Consider the following 10,595-nt stretch of genomic DNA (forward strand, 5'->3'; position numbering starts at 1 on the left):
TGGTAGCAGATCCTGGTAGCTGGTCCTGGTAGCTCGTAGCTGGTCCAGGTAGCTGGTCCTGGTAGCTGGTCCTGGTCTTGGTAGCTGGACCTGGTCACTGTAGCTGGTCCTGGTCCTGGTAGCTCGTCCTGGTAGCCGGTCCTGGTACGTGGTCCTGGTATTTGGTCCTGGTAGCAGGTCCTGGTATTGGGTCCTGGTAGGTGGTCCTGGTCCTGATAGCAGGTCCTGGTAGCTGGTCCTGGTCCTGGTAGTAGGTCCTGGTAGCTGGTCTTGGTCCTGGTAGCTGGCCCTGGTCCTGATCCTGATAGCTGCAGCTGGTCCTGTTCACTGTAGCTGGCCCTGGTCCTGGTCCTGGTAGCCAGTCCTGGTAGCTGGACCTGGTAGATAGTCAAGGTCGTGGTAGCTGGTCCTGGTAGCTGTAGCTGATCCTGGTCCTGGTAGCTGGTCCTGGTAGCTGGTCGCTAGTCTTGGTTGCTGGTCGTTAGTCCTGGTCCTGGTAGCTGGTCCTGGTCGCTGGTCCTGGTAGTTGGACCTGGTCCTGATAGCTGGTCCTAATAGTTGGTTCTGGTCCTGGTTGCTGGTCCTGGTCCTGGTAGCTGGTCGTGGTCATGGTAGGTGGTTCTGGTAGCAGGTCCTGGTAGCTGGTCGCTGGTCGCTGGACCTGGTAGCTGTAGTTGGTCCTGGTAGCTGGTCATGGTCCTGGTAGCTAGTCCTGGTCGCTGGTCCTGGTAGCTGTAGCTGGTCGTGGTCCTAGTAGCTGGTCCTGGTAGCTGGTCCTGGTAGCTGGTCGCTGGTCCTGGTAGCTGGTCCTGGTCCAGGTAGCTGTAGCTGGTCCTGGTCGCTGGTCCTGTTACTGGTAGCTGGACCTGGTCCTGGTAGCTGGACGTGGTCCTGCTAGCTGGTCCTGATCTTGGTCCTGGTCGCTGGTCCTGGTCCTAGTAGCCGGACCTGGTAGCTGGTCCTGGTCCTGGTAGCTGTATGGTCCTGGTCCTGGTAGCTGTAGCTGGTCCTGGTCTTGGTAGCTGGTCCTGGTAGCTGGTCCTGGTAGCTAGTCCTGGTAGCTGGTCCTGGTCCTAGTAGCCGGACCTGGTAGCTGGTCCTGGTAGCTGTATGGTCCTGGTCCTGGTAGCTGTAACTGGTCCTGGTCCTGGTAGCTGTAGCTGGTCCTGGTAGCTGGTCCTGGTAGCTGGTCCTGGTAGCTGGTCCTGGTCGCTGGTCCTAGTAGCAGGTCCTGCTCCTGGTAGCTGGTCTTGGTCCTGGTAGCTGGTCCTGGTAGCTGGTCCTGGTCTTGGTAGCTGGTCCTGGTCTTGGTCCTGTTCCTGGTAGCTGTTCCTGGTAGCTGGTCCTGGTCGCTGGTCCTGGTAGCTGGTCCTGGTAGCTAGTCCTGGTAGCTGGTCCTGGTCCTAGTAGCCGGACCTGGTAGCTGGTCCTGGTCCTGGTAGCTGTATGGTCCTGGTCCTGGTAGCTGTAACTGGTCCTGGTCCTGGTAGCTGTAGCTGGTCCTGGTCTTGGTAGCTGGTCCTGGTAGCTGGTCCTGGTAGCTAGTCCTGGTAGCTGGTCCTGGTAGCAGGTCCTGGTAGCTGGTCCTGGTCGCAGGTCCTGCTCCTGGTAGCTGGTCTTGGTCCTGGTAGCTGGTCCTGGTCCTGGTAGCTGGTCCTGGTCTTGGTAGCTGGTCCTGGTCTTGGTCCTGTTCCTGGTAGCTGTTCCTGGTAGCTGGTCCTGGTCGCTGGTCCTGGTAGCTGGTCCTGGTAGCTGGTCCCGGAGCTGGTCCTGGTAGCTGCTCCTGGTCCTTGCTCCTGGTCCTGGTAGCTGGTCGCTAGTCCTGGTTGCTGGTCGCTAGTCCTGGTCCTGGTAGCTGGTCCTGGTCCTGGTCCTGGTCCTGAAGCTGGACCTGGTCCTGCTAGTTGGACCTGGTCCTGATAACTGGTCCTGGTCGCTGGCCGTGGTCGTGGTAGCAGGTCCTGGTAGCTGGTCCTGGTAGCTGTAGCTGGTCCTGGTCCTGGTAGCTGTAGCTGGTCCTGGTAGCTGGTCCTGGTAGCTGGACCTGGTAGCTGGTCCTGGAAGCGGGTCCTGGTCCTGGCAGCTGGACCTGGTCCTGGTAGCTGTAGCTGGTCCTGGTAGCTGTAGCTGGTCCTGGTAGCTGGTCCTGGTCACTGGTCCTGGTAGCTAGTCCTGTTACTGGTAGCTGGACCTGGTCCTGCTAGCTGGACCTGGTCCTGATAGCTGGTCCTGGTCCTGATAGCTGGTCCTGGTAGCTGGTCCTGGTAGCTGGTCCTAGGTCGCTGGTCCTGGTAGCTGGTCCTGGTAGCTAGTCCTGGTAGCTGGACCTGGTTCTGGTCCGGTTCCTGGTAGCTGTAGCTGGTCCTGGTAGCTGGACCTGGACCTGGTAGCTGATCCTGGTAGCTGTAGCTGGTCCTGGTCCTGGTAGCTGGTCCTGGAAGCTGGTCCTGGTCCTTGTCCTGGTAGCTGGTCCTGGTAGCTAGCCCTGTTACTGGTAGCTGGACCTGGTCCTGGTAGCTGGTCCTGGTAGCTGGTCCGGGTCCTGGTAGCTGTAGCTCGTCCTGGTAGCTGGTCCTGATCTTGGTCCTGGTCGCTGGTCCTAGTAGCCGGACCTGGTAGCTGGTCCTGGTCCTGGTCCAGGTAGCTGTTCCTGGTAGCTGTAGCTGGTCCTGGTCCTGGTCTTGGTAGTTGTAGCTGGTCCTGGTAGCTGGTCCTGGTCGCGCTAGCAGGTCCTGTTCCTGGTAACTGGTCCTGGTAGCTGGTAGCTGGTCCTAGTAGCTGCTCCTGGTCCTGGTAGCTGGACCTGGTCCTGGTAGCTGGTCTGGGTCCTGGTAGATGTAGCTGGTCCTGGTAGCTGGTCCTGATCTTGGTCCTGGTTGCTGGTCCTGGTCGCTGCTCCTGGTCGCTGGTCCTGGTAGCTGGTCATGGTCCAGGTAGCTGGTCCTGGTAGCTGGTCATGGTCCAGGTAGCTGGTCCTGGTCTTGGTAGCTGGTCTTGGTCCTGATAGCTGGTCCTAGTCCTGGTAGCTGCTCCTGGTAGCTGGTCCTGGTCCTGGTAGCTGGTCCTGGTAGCTGCTCCTGGTAGCTGGTCCTGGTAGCTGGTCCTGGTTGCAGGTCCAGGTCCTGGTAGCTGGTCCTAGTCCTGGTAGTTGGTCTTGGTCCTGGTACCTGGTCCTGGTAGCTGGTCCTGGTCCTGGTAGCTGGTAGCTGGTCCTGGTCGCTGGTCGCTGCTCCTGTTAGCTGGTCCTGGTAGCTGGTCCTGGTCCTGATAGCTGGTCCTGGTCCTGGTAGCTGGACCTGGTAGCAGGTCCTGTTCCTGATAGCTGGTCCTGGTCCTGGTTGCAGGTCCTGGTCCTGGTAGCTGGTCTTGGTCCTGGTAGCTGGTCCTGGTCCTGGTAGCAGGTCGCTGGTCCTGGTTCAGGTAGCTGGTCCTGGTAGCTGGTCCTAGTAGCTTGACCTGGTCCTGGTCTTGGTAGCAGGTCTTGCTGTAGCATTGCACAGATGTCAGTCACTACCTCTCGCGAAAGTCGGAGCCACCTTTGGCACTGCTGCTCAGTTATGTTGAAGTAGCTGACCCTGTGTCTGTAGATCCTGTTTGGGGGGGTATCTCCTGCGCTGACGGGCTTCCAGGCACTGCCCCCTTCTGGCCTGTGCTGCCTCAGGTGGGTGAGCAGCAGCCTGTCGCTCCTGCTGCTGTTGTTGGTGCTGCTGTTGTTCCTGGTTATGCTGCTACCGCGCCTGGTGCTCAAGCTCCTCTAATGCCCAGGAGGGAAGTAAAATATATGGCTCCTATGCTTCTGGTATATGCCTCCGTTGAGGAAGCGGAGTGAAGCTGGCGAGAGGGGTTTCTCAGGAGGCCTCACTGGAGATGGGTGTGAGGCACCAACCATCCACAGGTATGGTTAAGCCTTCTAAAAGTTGCCCCAGACCGGAGACCACTAAGTCCTGCCACCTGCAAATCATAGCTGATCAAATCTCCTCTTTAATGGTTGACCTGCAGTTGATAGTCAGCAATCCAATAATGCTCCCACCAGGTTTCACAGTCGTGATTCCCACTAGGCGTGTTTTACGTGGGAAAGGGTTAAAAGTGCAAGGGACTGTTAAAATGGCATTATAGAGTGGTGATTAATGGCCTTAAAAACCAGTTCCGCCTGTTGGATGCGGGACGGATTTGGGACCATCAGACACGCCTGAGTAAAAATGGCTCAGAGTCAGGAACCAGGCGGGGGGGTCTCGCCCACCAGGTTTTGCGATTTTAACCCCCTGCACGCCTCTAAGCCCGCCTCCACGGCTCAGTTAAAATCGAGGCCATCGTTTCAGACTATTCTTGCCCTATGGAACTTATCTCTTCCCATCTCATAATAACATAAGAAATAGAAGCAGGAAGGAGTAGACCATTTGCCCTTCGAGCCTACTCCACCATTCAACAAGATCATGGCTGATTTTCTACCTCATCTCCACTTTCCTGAACTATCCCCATATCTCTTGATTCCCTTAATATTCAAAAATCTATTGATCTCTGTCTTGAATATGCTCAACGACTGAGCCTCCACAGCCCTCTGGGGTAGAGAATTCCAAAGATTCACCACCCTCTGAGTGAAGAAATTTCTCCTCATCTCAGTCCTAAATGGCCGACCCCTTATTCTGAGACTGTGACCCCTGGATCTAGACTCCCCAGCCAGGGGAAACATCCTCCCTGCATCTACCCTGTCAAGCCCTGGAAGAATTTTGTATGTTTCAATGAGATCACCTCTCATTCTTCTAAACTCTAGAGAATATAGACCTAGTCTACTCAATCTCTCCTCATAGGACAATCCCCCCATCCCAGGAATCAGTCTGGTGAACATTCGTTGCACTCCGTCTATGGCAAGTATATCCTTCCTTAGGTAAGGAGACCAAAACTGCACACAATACTCGACTCTGTTTTTCTCCCCTTGTCCAGTCTCTTCCCACCTACATCCGCGACTCTTCCAATGCCCTCCACCACTTTAACAGTTTCCAGTTTCCTGGTCCCAACTGTCTCCTTTTCACTATGGACGTACAATCCCTCTACACCTCCATCCCACACCAGGACGGCCTGAGGGCGCTCCGCTTCTTCCTTGAACAAAGGCCCAACCAGTCCCCATCCACCACCACCCTCCTCCGCCTGGCTGAACTTGTTCTTTCATTGAACAACTTCTCCTTTGGCTCCACTTGCTTCCTCCAAATTAAAGGTGCTGCTATGGGAACCCGCATGGATCCTAGCTATGCCTGCCTTTTCGTGGGATATGTGGAACATTCTTTTTCCAGTCCTACTCATGTCCCCTCCCTCACCTCTTTTTCCAGTACATTGATGACTGTATCAGTGCAGTTCCCTGCTCTCGCTCTGAACTAGAAAATGTCATTCATTTTGCTTCCAATTTCCAAACTTCCCTCACCTTCACATGGTCTTTCTCCGACTCTTCTCTTCCTTTCCTCAACTTCTTTGTCTCCATTTCTGTGGATAGGCTATTGACAAACATTTACTATAAACACACTGACTCCCACAGCTACCTGGACTATACTTCCTCCCACCCCGCATCCTATAAGGACTCTATTCCATTCTCCCAGTTTCTCCGTCTCCGCCGCATCTGCTCTGATGATGCCACCTAGTACTAGTGCTTCCGATATGTCTTCCTTTTTACTCAACCGAGGTTGACAGACACAGCCCTTGACCGTGTCCATTTTATTTCCCGCACTTCTGCTCTCACCCCTTCCCCTTCCTCCCAGAATCACGATAGGGTTCCCCTTGTCCTCACCTTTCACCACACCAGCCTTCACATTCAAAGGATCATCCTCTGCCATTTCCACCACCTCCAGCATGATCCCACCACCAAACACATCTTCCACTCCCCTACCCTTTCAGCATTATGAAGGGACCGCTCCCTCCGCGACACCCTGGTCCACTCCTCTATCACCCTCAACACCCCTTCCCCTTCCCACAGCATCTTCCCGTGCAAGCGCAGGAGATGCATTACCTGCCCTTTTACCTCCTCCTTTCCCACTGTCCAGGGCCCCAAACACTCCTTCCAGGTGAAACAGCGATTTACTTGTACTTCTTGCAATTTAGTATACTGTATTCGCTGCTCACGATGCGGTCTCCTCTACACTGGGGAGACCAAACGCAGATTGGGTGACCACTTTGCGGAACACCTCCATTCAGTCCGTAAGCATAACCCTGAGCTTCCGGTCGCCTATCACTTTAATTCTCCGCTCCACTCCCACTCTGATCTCTCCATCCTCGGCCTCTTACACTGTTCCAACGAAGTTCAATGTAAGCTCGAGGAACAGAATCACATCTTTTGATTAGGCACTTTACAGCCTTCTGGACTCAACATCGAGTTCAACAATTTCAGACTATGACCTTTGCCCCTTGTTTTTCACATGACAGCTGTTGATGATTCTGCTATTCCCATTTACACCTCTTCTAGACCCATCTTTTGTTTCTTAACTTGTCCTATTACCATCTCCTTTTGCCTTGCACCATCATCCCTTTTGTCTTTTAATCTCTCCTGCCTTCAATCCTATCACAGACCTTCCCTTTTGTTCTTTCCTCCCCTCCTCCCTTTCCTTACCCTTGCTTAAAAATCTGTTACTTCTCTAACTTTTTCCAGTTCTGAGGAAGGGTCATCGACCTGAAACGTTGGCCTAGAAATTGGGTTCTGGTCTTGCCAGGGCTGTAGCGCCAGAAAGTTTGCGCCAGCGGTAATGCGGCAGCGCGCGACGAAAATTCGGGTGCGCCGGGCCCAGACGGCGGCGGGCGCTAAAACCCTCCTTTAGCGCCTCAAAACGGGCGTGAACTTGGGTTTCCCGGCGCTAATCCCCCGCTGCGGCACCCGATGCGGTGCGGCAGGCGGGGGAACTGCAGGCCTCCTCCTCCTGTTAAGGAGGAGCTGCCTGCAGCCGACAACTGTCCGGCGGATTGACCCGACATCTGAGCCCGGCACCTCGGGGAAGTGCCGGGCTCGCCTGAGACACTGATCAGGGCCGCGGGGGGGGAATGCAGGAGTCCGGGAAGGGAGGTGCGGGCAGGCGGCCGCCGGGAACGCGGCCGGCCGCCGCTCCACCTTTATGCGCCGGCGCACACTGGGGGAAGACTCTGTTGCCAGAGTCTTAGTTGCGCCTGCCACGGGCGAGGCGGGCGCAACTGAATTTCGGCTTGGAGCCGGGTTACCACAGCAACCGGGACGCTGCGCACACCGATGACGTCAGCGGTGCCGGCGCAGCGCTACCGGTGCAACGCCGATTTAGGGCCCCAGGGAATTTCTCAACTGGCCATAACTCCGGCGCTAGGCCCTCTAGCGCCTCAAATGCGGCGCTAAGCCTACTGAATTTCTAGGCCGTTAACTCTGTTTCTCTCTCTACAGATGCTGCCTGACCTGCGGAGTATTTCTAGCATTTTCTGTTTTTAACTCCATCCCTCTCCCTGGCAACTGTCTGAGGCTGAACCAGGCTGTTCGCAATTTTGATGTCATATTTGACCCTGAGTTGAGCTTCTGACCACAAACAATGCCATCACTAAGACCGCCTATTCCCACCTCCGTAACATGCCCAACTCTGTCCCTGCCTCAGCTTGTCTGCTGGTGAAACCCTCATCCATGCCTTTGCTACCTCTAGATTTAAATATTCAAATGCACTCCTGGCTGGCCTCCCACATTCTACCCTACGTAAATTTGAGGTGATCCAAAACTCGGCTGCCTGTGTCATAACTCGCACCAAATCCCGTTCACCTATCACCCCTGTGTTCGCAGACCTACATTGACTCCCAGTTAAGCAACACCTCGATTTCAAAATTCTCATCCTTGTTTTCAAATCCCTCCATGGCCTCACCCCTCCCTATCTTTGTAATCTCCTCCAGCCCTACAACCAATGTTCCCTCTGATTTTTTTTATTTTGTGCGCGGTCTCTTTAAATTTGCTGCGTGTTATCTTTACCAGCGCCAACAACTGGTGTGCGGCCTACGTGGGACCTCAGGATCGGCCACGCACTTTAGGAGGAACGTTGCCTACAACCCTCTAAGATATCTGTGCTCTTCCAATTCTGGCCTCTTGAGCATCCCCGATTTTAATCGCTCCAACTTTGGCAGCCGTGCCTTCAGCTGCCTAGGCCTTGAGCTCTGGAATTCCCTCCCTAAACCTCTCAGCTTCTCTACCTCTCTTTCCTCCTTTAAGATGATCCTTAAAACCTACCTCATTGACCTGCCCTAAAATCTCCTTATGTGGTTCGGTGTCAAATTTTGTTTGATAACGTCCTTTGAAGTGCCGTGGGATGTTTTACCATGTTAAAAGGTGCTATATAAATGCATTTTTGTTGTTGTTGTAAAATGCCATAAGGGTCCTACATACTTCGTATGACTCTAATTTGCATAAAAGTACATTGCTCTAGCCTGATTCAGGCGGGCGCTGAACAACCCCAAAAACAAGCGGTATTGAAGTCTCTGTGGGGTGGTAATGGAGTGGGAAATTGACCCGCTCCATTTTAAATCCTGCCAGACGATGGAACTAAAATCCCTCCCACGACTGTTTTCAGTTGGCTGCAGGCCTATGTATTTAGGACAGGCTTCACTGTACTAAAATGAATTGCAGACCTCCTGTTCAGTAAGTTCTTCATTAGTAAACTTTACACTAATCATTCTTTTTCTGTAATCAATTATAGATATTGAAACTACAAATATACATTTTGTCATTCATTCTCATATAAACATAGCTGACCTCTGATTAAGAGTTTTGATAGGTACTCTTTTCTGTAGAAATATCAACATGTAACTCTCAGTCTATATATAGCGATCAGATGCACATTTGCTATTAAATAAATACCTTTGTTTTTCATGACATTAGTTATCACCTTACCTAAACCATGAGCTCTTTTCCTGCAGCACAAAGATTCTAAAGGCGTGTCTTCCAGTTTTTTCCTCACATAACTCAACAATCCCAGAAGATTGTGACCTTAATTCAAAATTCCAATATTTGCCAACAACTTCAGTGAGGCAGAAAACAAATTGCAACAGCTGCAAGTTGACAAGGTCACACAATCCCGTGTCATGTAATACCTACACTAAATAAGGCAGTAGAAGCACTTAGAAATGATCGGATTTCATCTGTGATAACCATCACTCTGTTTAACAAGTGTACTCAAATCAATTTATTTGATAAATCAGACAACGTTTCTGTTGCAATATTGGACCATATTTTATTCTTTAAAAAACAGAAATGACCCTTTTTCATTGTAAATAATGAAAAAAGTATCAAGCAGTCAGGATGCATGAGGCAAAATAAACGAAATGGTACAATTTTAAAGGGGTGCAGAAACAGAAACCTGAGGGGTTACGCACACCAATCTTTGATGGTGGCAGGACAAGTTGAGAAGACTGTTAAAAAGTGTAATGTATGTACCTTTAAGGGGGAGAACTACTTTTTACAGCTCCTGTATCCTGTAGTACCGGCAGTGACCACACCTGTATATAAACCCTGAGTAGTGATCTGTACAGTCAGTTGCAGTTTGACCCCTCATTCAGTAAACACCTGTTGATCGTTCCCTGCAGTCTTTGTCTGATTATTGAAGGGCACAACATTAAGATACACGGATCTAACATTGGCGACAACGCAGATTCGAACCTACCTGCAACTCTGCATCACCTCCCAGGGATTCGCTCCTGGAGAACAGTGGAAGGAGGTCGAGTCCAGAAGCACGGGCGTCGACCACGGGCAACCGCCCAGTCATCCAGCAGAGATTTGAGCATCGCAGGGGAGGCTGTCGAGAGCCAGGCTTGGCTTTCCAGTCACGGTGGTCCAGCGAAACGGGCTGGCAACAGGTACTGCACAGACCCTTCCCAGACAGCGGCGGCTAGAGCTGACCGAGCAGCACAGAAAAAGGCCGAGCAGCGTCGACGGGGGAGAAAAGAGGGCAGAGCGCACAGGGTGCAGCCGGTGTTCAGGACCGAGCGACGTCAACTGGGAGAGAGACGAGAGAGAGCAGAGCGCAGCCGGTGTTCAAGGGCCGAGCAGCGTCAACGGGGGAAGAGAGGCGCGCAGGAAAACGCGAGGCGCTGCCATTGCCACAAGGACGGCAGAGAGCGGCATTGGCAGCAGCGCAGGAGCAGCACACGAAACCCACAGGGCATCGCTATTTGCCACGAGGACCGCCGAGAGCGGCGTTGGCAGCAGGGCGGGAGACGCCATTTTAAGCCGCAGCGGGGAAAAAAGGAAGGCACAGGAGACGCCATTTTAAGCCAGTCTAACCACACCCAAAAATGCCGAAGAGTGGCAGTATCACAGCGTTCGATAATGAAGTCGAAGATTGGACGACATATGTCGAACGCATAGAAGTATGCTGCAAGGCGAATGAAGTGCCAGATGACAAGAAAGCGCTGGTATTGTTGAATTCAATGGGTGCAAAAACATATGGCTTACTACGAAACCTAGTAACCCCAGAGAAGCCAGTAGAAAAGGATTTTGAAAACAGTGTCAATCCTACAGGACCACTTAAACCCCACACCGCTGCTGATAGCAGAAAGATTTAAGTTTCACAAAAGGAACCAGCATAAAGATGAAAGTAATGCTGAGTATTTAACGGAACTGC

At 52.8% G+C, this 10,595-nt stretch overlaps 1 protein-coding gene across 3 annotated transcripts in view; it reads right to left on the reverse strand.

Annotated features, from left to right (window-relative positions):
- The window catches only part of LOC147111605 (methyltransferase-like protein 21E), a 103,218-nt gene extending 94,264 nt beyond the window's left edge, over positions 1 to 8,954 (reverse strand). The window contains exon 1 of one of the 3 annotated variants that reach the window (XM_085998668.1): positions 8,867 to 8,954. The gene's annotated coding sequence lies outside the window, so the exon portion shown is untranslated. The remainder of the gene's footprint in view (positions 1 to 8,866) is intronic. The other 2 variants (XM_085998667.1, XM_085998666.1) reach the window with 2 other exon arrangements.
- Positions 8,955 to 10,595: the final 1,641 nt, after the last annotated feature.

This window comes from Somniosus microcephalus, chromosome 10 (genome assembly GCF_052327205.1).
Source record: "Somniosus microcephalus isolate GS21.2 chromosome 10, FLI_Smic_1.0, whole genome shotgun sequence".
Classification (NCBI taxonomy): Eukaryota; Metazoa; Chordata; class Chondrichthyes; order Squaliformes; family Somniosidae; genus Somniosus; species Somniosus microcephalus.